This window comes from Tympanuchus pallidicinctus, unplaced genomic scaffold, assembly GCF_026119805.1.
Source record: "Tympanuchus pallidicinctus isolate F22 unplaced genomic scaffold, pur_lepc_1.0 scaffold31, whole genome shotgun sequence".
Classification (NCBI taxonomy): domain Eukaryota; kingdom Metazoa; phylum Chordata; class Aves; order Galliformes; family Phasianidae; genus Tympanuchus; species Tympanuchus pallidicinctus.
The window spans coordinates 3,970,508-3,983,092 of NW_026294749.1; the positions used below are offsets into that span (position 1 = coordinate 3,970,508).

Below are 12,585 nucleotides of genomic sequence, written 5' to 3' on the forward strand. Positions count from 1 at the left end.
AGGAAAGGCCATGGAAAGGGCCATAGCAGATCCAAGGATGCAGAGATTTTGTGTGTGTTGCTGCTGGACCTGAAGGAAATGGCAGAGGGGAAGGACTTTTCCAGGGGATTAGTTGCTCTGTGTCCCAGCTGAAGGAAAAGAGGGACGGAAGTCACCACACACTCCTGTTGCTTGAGGAGACACTTGGCCAGTCCACCACCTCTGGATTTCCACTGACCTCTTCTCCAGAAGGCGTAAAAATAACAATATTGTTCTTTTGAGGGAGAAATATGATAGAAGACTGAAATAACCTTGTGGCACTTAACTGAATATTGCCCTGATGGAAGCTAAGTGCTGGATGGGACAAATTTCTAGAGACGAGGCAAAGAAGAGAAACAAATACTGAGAAGTAAAGGCTCACATTCCTGACTGCTAAGGTAAGTAAAAGTTCTCTATGCAGTTTGCCTACACTCTTTGATTATTATTGCCATTTTCTTTGCTTTTTTTTTTTTTAAACTACTTTTTTTGCCCTGGGATGCTTATATCATATGAACTGCTTCTTACTACTCCCTTTCAAGACCTGTGTTATCTTCAATTCCATGTAATTTATGTGAACTCTCTTCTGTTTAGCTATCATTGTGGGTTTTTTGGTATTTTATTCTCCTAATGAGTTTTTTTAATGTCAGCTCGCATTTCTTCTTTGCACCCTACAGAATGTTTCCTCTTGCAGTCTAACAGATCTTGCTTAGGAAGGTAACAATACATAGCAGTGGTGAATGATAGCAAAATGCAGTTAGCTGCAATTATCCTGGGCAGTGCTAAAGCCTTGGGACTGGTCTATATTTGCAGACAAGCAGCTGAAGTACCAACTAGTCATACCCTTTAGAAAATGATTGTGCACTATTGAGCAAAACCTATATAGGAGCCTGGCGATGTGGGACGGGTTCTTGGAATAGTTTCCTGTGGAAAAATTGATTGCTGGTGCACACTGTCTTCCATCCCAAGTATCCATGGCAATATAAAATAAGTTGTAGGTTTAGTATGGAGAGAGAAGTTGAGGCTGGAGTGAAGAGAGTTTAAACAGAAAACCCACATTTGAAAATGCTGTATATGTAAAACAACTCATTTTTCACTCATTTCTATTGTAGAGGCTGCTGTTTTTTAGTTTGACTTCTTATTATTTGCTTTTATAATAACCTATATATTTACAAAGGATCAGTCCACATACAAGCCTTGTTTAATGTCCATTTGCTACCATTTGCACCACATTTACAAAGGGAATGTGAAAACAAATGTGAGCCCTGTGGAAAGCCTCACTGAGCCTGTGTGTGATTGCAACCGTATGTAACAGCTCATAAATGGTGTCGGCTAGAGACCAGGCTTAAGTACTACAGCACAGGAGCTTGTCATTTCCTTAACCAGATTGCAGCATCTGTATTTCCCTTGCCCTTTTCCTGGTGCTGTTAAGCCAGAGGATTCTTTCTAGAGCAGTCATCTTAAAAGCCAAATAGCTCCTTTGGAACAGTTCATAATGCTGTCATCTTGAAAATATGTCATTGTGCTGGAGAACACTCTTTAAGAGCTGCAGTGTTGCTGGCTAGCGTACTACACTGAGATACAGAGGAAAATCAAAAGCAATCTCCACCGCGATTGCTGTCATAAATGCAGAAGTTCAGCAAATAAATTGTGATGTCCTTAACCAGCATGCTGAAACTTGCCACATCCCAGTCTGCCTGCATCTCCACAAACGTTCATTAGCTGTGTCGGCCCCTGCAGCTGGTATGTGCCACTGAAGATAATACTATCATTTTCACACATGTGGGTAAATACAAAGTAGGGCAGTGTGCCTGTGCTCATGATCAAGCTATAGTCTCAAGGCTGAAGCCCTTTCTTCCATTTAGAGACAGGAGCCTTGGATCTGAGGCATCGGTCAAATGGCAAACATGAACTTGAGAACACAAATGTCAGAAATAGCCTTCCATATAAACAACATTGGTCCTATTTGGAAGTAACCATTCCTTCTTTTATTTTTTTAAAGTCTCAACATGGTTCATGAAACCTGAGTACAAGAAGACACTCATAGCTGAGCAGTGTTGACCCACTGCAAGTGCCAAAAATGAGCAGTTATGTACGTCTTCCTCACTAGAAACAATCATCTGGGAGACTGAAAATGAAGTCAAGAGAACACCTAGCACATTTAAATTGTACCTTCATTCTCTGGTACACTGTTTAACAATGTTGCTTGTGTCATTCGTTGTGTGCATTTTCTTTACTACTTGTATGATGCATACAAAACATACCCAAAGCACTTGAAGTGTATGAAGGAACTGCTATTAACCCCATTGGAGAGATTCTTGAGATCTTGGGTGAAAAACAAATTTACTCAGTGAAGTTAGGGATAATAAGCACAACAGTGGCTTTACTCTAAACAAATGTGCTGTGATAATCAGTAGCTGTCATGCCTGAGACCATCATATGGTGATTGACTCCCAGTTTAGTGACAGATGCTTGCAATTTTATCAGGAATCTTTCCTTTGAGCAACTTGCAACATTTTCATGTAATTCTTTTCTTGTATCCACAGAAGAAATACAAGATCAGTTTTGTGATTTTTATGTCTGCGTATAAACTGTTTTGCAGCCTTCTATATTGGAGTCTATTTTCCATTCAGGAATTTCAGTAGGTCCAGTCCTGACAAAGAATGCAGGCACATTTACCACTGTCTTCAATTCTAAAATGTGATTTAGTGATTATAAGCCCTGAAGAAAAATAAATGTATTTTAAATAAATTATTATACATTCATTTAAATAAATATATTTCTAGTTATAGAATTAAGCAGGGAAACTCCCCTTATTTACCAGTTCTGTTCACAGATGAGCATGTAGAATAATCACTAATTGACTGCTATGCACAGAAAGAGGATAATAATACACATAAATTTCCACTATTTGCGTAAGGTCTTTCACTTAAAAGTCTCTAATATGGCTATGAGAAGTCAATTATTTCATTTTCATTCTACTGGTTGAATTGTTTTTTTGGTTTTTCTTTTTGATTCTTACTGCTCTGATTGTTTTTCATCTATCACGTAGTGATTTGGAACCTGGTGAAGTCTGAATTTTGCTGTTTGCTTTTCTGCAATTTATAGTTTCTGACACTTCATAAAGGTTGTATCTTCACTTCTTTCAGTGATTAGGATGAAAAATATGGCAAGTAGACTGCCTATGTGTATTATGCTGTCTGCTGAATAGCAAGTTTCTTGTGTTGCATTCCAGTTCTCTCTAAAATCAAGATGCTGAGGTACATTAAAATACTTGTGGGTGGGGGAATCGTGCAGAGACTGGCTGAACTTCTTCGAACTTCAATTTAATGGTGTGTTGAGGTTAACGTAAAGGGTTGGGCTACTTCTCGTATTATTTAGACAAACTTGCTTGTTTTTAATACAGCTCTCAAAGCAGATGATTTTGCATCACATGATGACTATCTAAAATGATTTCAGGATGTCAGAATTCTTAATTCTGTATGAAAGCAGACAGACATATGTGCTTGATGTTTTGAAGTGTGATTTTTTTTTAAAAACAATTTCATTTGAAAGTGGGACGCTACTTTTTCAAAGGATGAATTAATTTATAATTGGAAAGATAATATTTCATGAGCCAAATTGATGTCAAGCATAGGATTGCAGATCCAAGAGCCACGAGTCAGAGACAGAACAGATAATGCTGGGATATGAGATAATAGAACTGGAACAGATGTATGGCACCCTATGGGAGAAAATCACCCATTTGTAGCCAAAGTAGCACATGCATTTAAACTCTTTCTTGCTTTTCTTTTTCTTCTGCATTTTGATTACTCAACTCAGTTTCAAAACAGCCCTTAGCTCCTGCTTGACTAAAAGAAGATAGAAGGTATGATAACATTTTATCAAAGACAGAGTTGTAACCACAGTGAGCAGATGTGAGAGATTGATGTTAGAAATTGTAGCTTAGAAGTTGTAAGTATCTCCCAAGTTGAAAAGCAAGCAGACAAAGAGTTGTCACTGAAGAGAACTTGATAATATTTTTGCTTCATCACTGTGGTCAGTGGGACCTTTTAACTACTTTCTTTTAGACTATGGACAGTGTTCTGAATTTTAAATGGCACCTGCTTTGCATAGATATGGATGCAGGTTAGAATGTTATTTGGTAAAATGAAAAGTTTTGCAGTTTTCATGATAAATTCTACTGTTCCTTCTTCATGTTATAATGTTAAAGTTAGCAAATACAGGACCTACTCCAGCAAATATTTACTTGTGCAAGCAGCTTGACATAGGTGACCGTGTTCAGCTCTCACCCACTTAGATCTGCTGATATTCAGTTTAATCAATTAAACAAGGAAATTGGAAAATTTCTTCAAGCTATGTACTTTTTAGGTGGGAAAATGCAGGAGACAAAAGATGTGCTTTCTCCTCACAAAAAATAAAAAGGAAAAGCAACATAGTTGCTCCTCAGAAGTCATATTCATAGCTGTATTAACAAGATTTGAGACAACTACCACATGTTTAATATCTTGAGAAATCTAAGCACAATCTTCCTGCTTTTTCTGCCAGGGAGAGTGTTAGAACAGGAACCATGTACATAGCTTTCCATTTTAAACCTAATTTCCATTCTCTTTGTTTATGGTTAAGGTCACACACTGTGGCATTCATAGAAATAGTGAAATTACATTAATTTGTAAATCCAGATGCTTCAGTTTCAGGATGAGTTTTTCCTAGTTTTCTTCACTGTTGTCACCTCCTTCATTTGCAGTAGATACTTATCTCCTCTTCCTAGTTCCCTCTACCTATGCTCCAGATCACACAAATTAACTGTGAACAGTAGTGAGTGAGGACAAGGAGGTCACACCATCCAAATGTCCCATCATCAGTAGCAGTTATCTTGAGAGAATAACGTGCTTTTGGACTGAATGCATTCAGCCTACCTAAGAATGTCTGGTAGTGCTCTCCAGAGCAATGGCTTGAAAAAAGCCTCTAACCAGCTTTGGGGGTAAAAAGACGGAAGAAAGGAAACAATATTGGAATGGTGCTAGCAAATGAAAGAAATTGCTTGCAAAGCTGACTAGATATGGAGACAAATAAAGGACCAAATATAGATTGAAAGGTCTTTAGAGTATGAAAGAGGAAGAAAAAGGAGGAGGGGAGGGGTGTGGGGGAAGCAATGGCACCAACAGAAGAGGAAAGACAGTTATAATGCAGAAATAGCTGTGTATGAATTTTCAGCCAAATATGCCAGGAGTGAATGTTAAAGCTATACAGAGTGTATAAACTGTGTGTGAACTTCTGAAAATTATACAGAAGAGATATTGAAGTCTTGCTTTACATAGTGATGGGAAAAGCCCTAGAGTAAGCAGGCAAATATTCTAATCAGCATTGCAGCACATACTTGAAAAGGAGGGAGAGTTTAAAAGAAAGTAAAAAAATGTGGGGGCACGTGCACTTGTAGGGCTGCTCCAAAACGTCTGCCTGATCTTCTGAATAGAGCATACAATGACTGAGGTGTGTAATTAATATTATCTAAATCCTTGACTCAGATCTTCAGAGGAACACTGCTTCTGTATGGGTTGTGCTGAACCTCATGCAATCGATTGCAAGCCCTTAGGCATCTGTGTGCTACCAGGGAGATAAAAATAATAATATGAAAGGAACCCTGCCCTAATATCTAACTCCCCCAAACTCCTAGATCTTACCAATACAGAGACCTATAATCTGCCTTTGCCTCTGACTTCCTATTCTGTTAAAATTCTCACAGAATGAAACCAAACCACAGCGTGACTTGAAATGTATTATCAGTGTAGGTAATACATTTTCTAATGCATCATAAAAAGAATGAAAGGAAGAGTATCAGTATCTACATGTATTTTGGGGATACAAAAGGAAAGAAATTCTGTGGGGCTGCAGAGCAGACAATTGTATAATGCAGAGCAACTGGCTTGTGTTAGAAAATTCAGGCTGCGTGTTAGGAAAGCTTTTTGTCAGTGATGATTTTTGAAGCTCTGAAATAGGTCCCTGGTGAGAGTGAACACTGACCTTGGATGTCCTTGTTTCCTGAAACAAGGAAAGGGTGAGTTCTTCAGTTCTCCATCCTCTTTGCTCTTTGAAAAGCCCCTTCTCTCCCCTTGGGGCCTGGAAATATCAGAGATGGGTAGTGGTCAGGTAGGGATGAGGTGGGAAAAAGAGATGCCATCCCTGAGCCACAGTCCCACTGGCAGGGCTGTAATTTGTGTTACTGAAAAGATTTCTGCTGAGAAGATGTTTTTATCAAATTCTCAATAGTTTCTGGTATGACACACTCTCAACCTGCTTGCCCATGCTAAAATGTTCTCATTGTTTATACTATTTCCTGATTCATTTTGAAGTACTTAGCATGATTTAAAACATTGTAGTTCCTGGTTTCTCTGTAATTCCTTTGCTTAAACTTACCTTTATGGAGAGGGGAAGAGTCCCACTGTGTTTCAGAGACTTCTGTGTGTTGCCTCCATAGCATGCAAATTGGTGGAATTTATGCTAGAGAATACATAGATAAATACTGCAGGGGAGTCATGTCTCAAATCTGATGAAACACCCCAAAGGAGTTGGTAAGGTCACATTTCTAAAATTCTCTGGTTATCAGCAAGGTGTATGGCTTTCTCAAGAGTCATTCAACAGGCCTTCATGAAAGATTCCTGTGGAAACTAAGCTGCCACTGCATAGAAGGGAAGGGTTGTTTTTTTTTGTGTATTGGTAGCTGACTGATGGGAAATAAAAGCAAATGTTTGGAACAGTTTCTGGGCTGGGATCACTCAATTTCTGGAAAGACCTGGGAGAGGAGTCTGACAGTGAACAAAGACTCTGACAGAAGAGCCTTGCAATATTACATTGCCAGTTTGTGGCACCTGGGGGGAAACATCAGTAGAAGTATTGTTCTTTACTCTATTTCCTTTATTATTTCTGAAATATCTGCTACTGGCTGCTGTCACAGCCATTGAACTAAATGGCCTTTGACATGGCAGTCATGTCTATCTGAGCCAATGTGGAAATATGGTCTTTTTTATTTGTAGTGTATGATCAGAGTTATTGATTAAGTGTGATCTTGAGGTACCTGCCCTTTCACTTAAGGGTTCTTCATGGAGGTTTCCCTGTTCTGCCTTACTGTCCTTTAATTTGTTCCCATTACCAGTTTCTTCTACTCCTCATTGCTGGGGCAGTATTTTCCTCCTTTCAGCAGGTTTTATTCATTCCAAAATGCAGAATTAATATTTAATTGGAGGAGGAAAAAAAAAAAAAAAAGAACAGGGGAAAGGAGATTTTTGCTTGCTGAGAGTTGAATAGATCCTTTCAAACACATTTAACGAGCCACTTACTAACACAGACCTTAATGTTACCCAGGAATAATATGAATATGTTTGTGTGTCTGTGTGTACACATAGATGAGTAAAATAGTGGTGGGCTGTGTAAAATAAAATCTTATCCCCATCTGCTGTACTAGTGGCATGTTTGTCATTTTTGCTCCAGGCCATTAATGTTAGACAGCAATTCCTTCACTACCTCAAAGCTGTCTTTTTCTTCTGTTTCCTTGAGATGCTGACATCTTACTAAACTCCTAGGTCACTCAGGAGTTGGCCACATCCAGGCTCTGTGCAGGGCTGCTCACAAAGACAGCAGAGGTGATTTGCTGATGGGGTGCTGATGTTGATGTTTTTAATAGGGGTGTTGATTCACAAGTGGTAACAAACCAAGTCAGAGCAGAAGCTGTTGCCATCTCCTTTAGCTGAGATTCCTTTCAAGGGAGATAGACCAGAAACAGGTGTTATCCTCTGAAGGAAACAGTTTTGTCTATTGTAGCTCAGTAGCTCTGATTTCAGCTTACCCTAACCATTGCCTATAAACCATTATGGGTGCTGTAATTTTACACAGCCCTTGAAGCTCTCCTTGCAGTGTGTGAGCAGACAGCTGGGAGCAGTAATTACTTCAGCCATCCTCATTTTGTCTGCCACTACAAGTGAGCTGACAACCACAGCATTATTCCCCATAAAACGTGTTCTGAAGTTTTCCAAAGAACCGTGGTCTTCTCACTGTTACCATATCTTCTGATTCTTGTTCTCTTTAGGAAATGGAAAGAATGAAATAAAACTCTCCCTATCTACAGACTTTCAATCATTTTTATGGTCAGTTATAGTTGAGAATATTTGTTTTACCCCTCCTCCTCTCCTTTCACAAAGATCTGGCCTGTCACAAATCATTCATTGTGAACTTAGAGGAAATTATATGTGTGACTCCCATCTTAGCCATTAATGTCGCTTAATAAGTCATTTATAGCCTTTTGTTAATTGTATATTCAAAAAATGGAGAAAAAGTCAGTGCTGTTGGTTTGTCTCCAGGTCTGTTTCAGGGCTTGTGAGATAGGTTACTTGCAGAAAGGCTTGTGGTTTGAATATGAGACAGTTGTCAAATGAATAACAAAATCAGACTTTGGGCTTTGTAAACAAAACCGTATCGGTGGATTCTGCTTTGATTTCATTCTAATTGGTTTTACACAAACCTCCTGTAATAGTTAAGCATCTGGCGATAGAACTGAAAGATATTGATGTTAATAATGAAGCAAGCCACTCACTGCCAGGTGCTGATAAACTACATTGTGTCTCACTCCAGTGGAATCAGTTAAGGAACAAAGTGCTATTTAAACAGAATAAGAGCTGAAGCATCTGGACTGAAGAATTTAAAATGTGTATTTACAGTAGCCAATCCTAGAAAATCTCAGATATGAAAGATGTGCTTAGTAAAACCCAAGTTTATGCATTATTTATATTCTGACAGATATGAACAAGAAAAGTGGCTCACTTTTTTTCAGACCACATTGTACGTGCTACATGAAAACTACACTGAAAACTTCTGATGAATAAAAAGTACTCATTCTAATTCTATATTTATGTCGTTAATTTTAATTGCTATGAAGTAACAACAAACATTATCACGATTCGGGTGGAAGAAGTCAGCAGCAGAACACTGACTCGAGATGAATTAAATGTAAGTGATTTAACTGGTGGCAATGAATAGCAGAAATATGAAGACATTCAGTTTCTGGTTCTATAGTGTGCGCTTCTACAGTATTGCAAATGCACGTGTGCATCAATATGAATACCTGATGTGACCATACAAGTCTAGCAATGTAAATATAAGGCATTATTCATTATCTCATTTCCTCATGGCACTGTTGGCCCCAATCCAGCCCAGTTAAAGATGTGTGTAATTTTCAGCACATCTGTAGCACCCTGATGTCATTTGGGGATAAATGACAACCTGCACATTTCAGGTTTTCCACACGTACTGCAAATAGTATCACTGTAATGTGAAAGCAAAATGATTCATACAGAGCATTTGTGTTTCTTGTTTTAGCTCACTGTACTATTAAATATCAATACAGAAGCCTTTCTCCCATTTTCCACCTCTGCAACTGATGCCTGTGTGGCTTTAAACTAGCATTGATAGAGGCAGTATGAAGCAGTTAGCCTGCTGTAAATTGAAATGCTAACTCTGTTTCACAGCAATATCCTTATATGTGTTGGACTTCTTAGGAGATAGATTCACTCAATACCTGTGGATCTGATAACCTCCAAAGAACATGGAGTAAGAATGTGACCACCCAACAGTCAGAGGAGAAAATGCTTGGTTTGAATGCTACTGACAAATGAGGCTGAGATATTTACCAACTGGACAGTAATTTTTATTTTAAGCCATAGTAGTTTCTTAATTCTGATGCACATAGTAGGTCTCTGTGAGAACAACATCTGTTTGCCTTGGCTTCTTCTGCTTGTTTAACATGCTCAGTGATGGAGTAGTCATGTAAATAATATTACTAGCAGTACTGGTGTACACAGATCTGATCATATCAGCATTTTCAGAAATAGAATCTGGTGCATACAGACCTCATCTGGTTAGGAAATTTATGTTGTATGTTGTGAATCATAGCCTGCGCCTGCAGTTAAGATTTTCCTTATGCTGTAACAGAGTGTGATTGCGGCAGTCTAGCTTCAAGCGACCTGGAAGTATTTTAGGGATATCACAGCATAAAACATGAGTGTCTAATGGAGGAATTTTCTGCAGTTTGCTTCCAGCAAGGTTTGTATTTTCTATCTTCTATTAAATGAGATCATATGGCAGGGCTGACCATATGAGATGTCAGAATATTAAGCAAATCTGACAAGGGTTTCAAGTAGAGAAGAAGGTTAGGCAAAGTTTTGATACTTATGACCTTTTTGCTCCTGTGTTTTCAGAATAGAAGTATGGTAGGACATTGCTATTCAGCTTCAGTAATGCAAAATTATGGATGTAACTGCAAGGAACTGCATGTTGGCCAACATAGCTTATAGTTGGGAGAGCAAAGCTTGAAGACCGTGTCCTTCATGTGCAGCAAAGTGCAAGCAAATGTTTGAAGACTGTGCATGGTAGGTCCAACAGTACTGTCAGTCAGTTGTTGCAGGTCTTGACATTACCACAGAGTGTCATCAGGTGTTCAGAATAAGTCACAGATCTCTCAAGAGAAACTGTGAGCTAAAGCAGATATGGACGGTATTTCACAAATTAAGAAACTAAACTTAATTACAGGAGAAATTATAGTGGTGAAGTATTCAGCTGTAGGTATCAGTTATAACAGTGTTACCACTGAATCAGATTTCAGTAATTTTCAAGGTCAGAAAAGTCCTAAGACTGAATACCCAAACAGATGTCATCAAGGTAGATTATTTCCAAACTCGAGTTTCAGGCAGCTCATTGACGTACCAGTTTAAAAGTGTTGGCACTCTTTCAGAGCTTAGAGGTAGTCCTTTGAGTTAAAGTTTGCTGAGTGCCATTCATGAAAACTTTTGAGTAGTGGTTGAAAAATTAAGCCTCAAATTTAAGTGAACCAACTGGGAACTGTTTTAGGCAGTTTCACTAGAGACTCAGTGATCCATGTGAAGTTTGTAGGTGGAAGTCAGATGCAGGAGCGTGGTATTGCATTTTGTGTTTTTCATTAGTTTTCAGTGTGGGTAGACAGCGGAAGATCTTTATCACACATACTGCAATCATAGTGAAAATTGGCTAGTTCTACAATTATGCATCTTGTTGACAAGGTGCATTGAAAGATGAGATACTCTCGTGCTTTTTAGCAAACAACAATCAATGTTGCAGCATGGTAATTAACTGTGTGAGATAAATGCTGTATGTTTTTTATAGACTGGTAATCTTGTAGTTAGCAATCTGGGTATGAATTGCCTTGCAGAGGTACCAGTTTTTAAGTCCTTACATGCTTTCTCTAATCTACTAATCAAGATGTATTCTTGAGTATTAATGCATACGATGTTAATGTATGGACTAACAGATGGGATCTTGGGCTGTGACTTGGAGGATGCACAAGTAATCTTTATCCCTGGTCTCTTGGTGATCACCCACTCAGAGATTAATGCTCTGTATAGGGCTTGTGGAGCTCAGAGATTAAGTCCTTGTATTGAGCTTGTAGAGAATTTCTGATCTGGTTGCCAGTGTCTCACAAGGAGAATCTCAACGTGCTAGTTTTGCTAAAATAAATGTCAGGAAGAGAGTTGAAAATAAACAAGTTACCAGGGACAGAATTTGTTTTAATTATGTTTACTTTTCCACAGGCAGAAAGAAGTAGCTCTCACTATCTATTTTAGACACTTACTAACTACATAATTAATAGGGCCAGGTTAACCTTGACTGTGAATTTCCCTTGGAAACTGAATGCCAACACATTTGAAGTTCCTTTGCTCTCATGCTCATGGCCTTGTGGAGGAAGTGCTTCCTACCCATGTAATGAGCTGACCAGTCCTTTCAATTTATTTTATTCAATATATTCTATATTGAATATAGAAAAGAATATTGAACGTATCTATCCTATTCAATTTATTCAATAAACTGAGAATACAGTACGGAGTAAATAGATCTGGGATTGTACCACGTAAGAGGATATCATTTGCATGGAAATGGATTTCTGTCTTCCAAACTCCTGTCTTAAGCCCATGTACTGCTCAATACGGTTCCATCAGGGTGAGGTGAAAAGAGGCACTTTATTGATTTTAAGGACAGATTTAAGGACTTTGCTTCCATCTGTTGTATTCTCTCTGTATGCTCTCTAAAAAACAATTTACCAGCTCAAACCTAAGAGTTTTCATGAGTATTTGGCAGATTTCTCCAGGTACAGCAACAGGACTAAGATCTTTGACTCTGTTCTTTTCCTTCCAAACCTTGCTTGGTTGTGGAGGAGAGCTAGGCCACACTTATAGCTGTGCTGTGGCATTTTGCAGTTCTACAAAGCCACTGATTTCCTCTGTGCAAGGCAGAGAATCATTTTCATGAAGTGCTGGGCAGAGTTTCAGAACCTGGTCAGTGATCACTTTTTGATAAGCAATGATTGCCTTTGGTCTGCTTCAGACAACTGCTTTCAGATCGGGTGGATTCTCACCTTTACTGAGTGAAGGCTGAACTAAGATTATCTTTTTTTTTTTTTTTTAGTTAATGTTTGTGCTAAACTATTTTTTAAACATTTTATTGTGACTGTCTCTCTGAGAAGCCTGGTATCCAGCATTTCCCTAAGTCTAT

At 38.5% G+C, this 12,585-nt stretch overlaps 1 long non-coding RNA gene across 1 annotated transcript in view; it reads left to right on the top strand.

The window, feature by feature from the left end:
* LOC128087736 (uncharacterized) overlaps positions 1-12,585 on the top strand; it is a 170,066-nt gene that overhangs the window by 45,243 nt on the left and 112,238 nt on the right. The window contains exon 2 of the long non-coding RNA XR_008209969.1: positions 3-416. This is a non-coding gene — a long non-coding RNA (uncharacterized LOC128087736). The remainder of the gene's footprint in view (positions 1-2; positions 417-12,585) is intronic.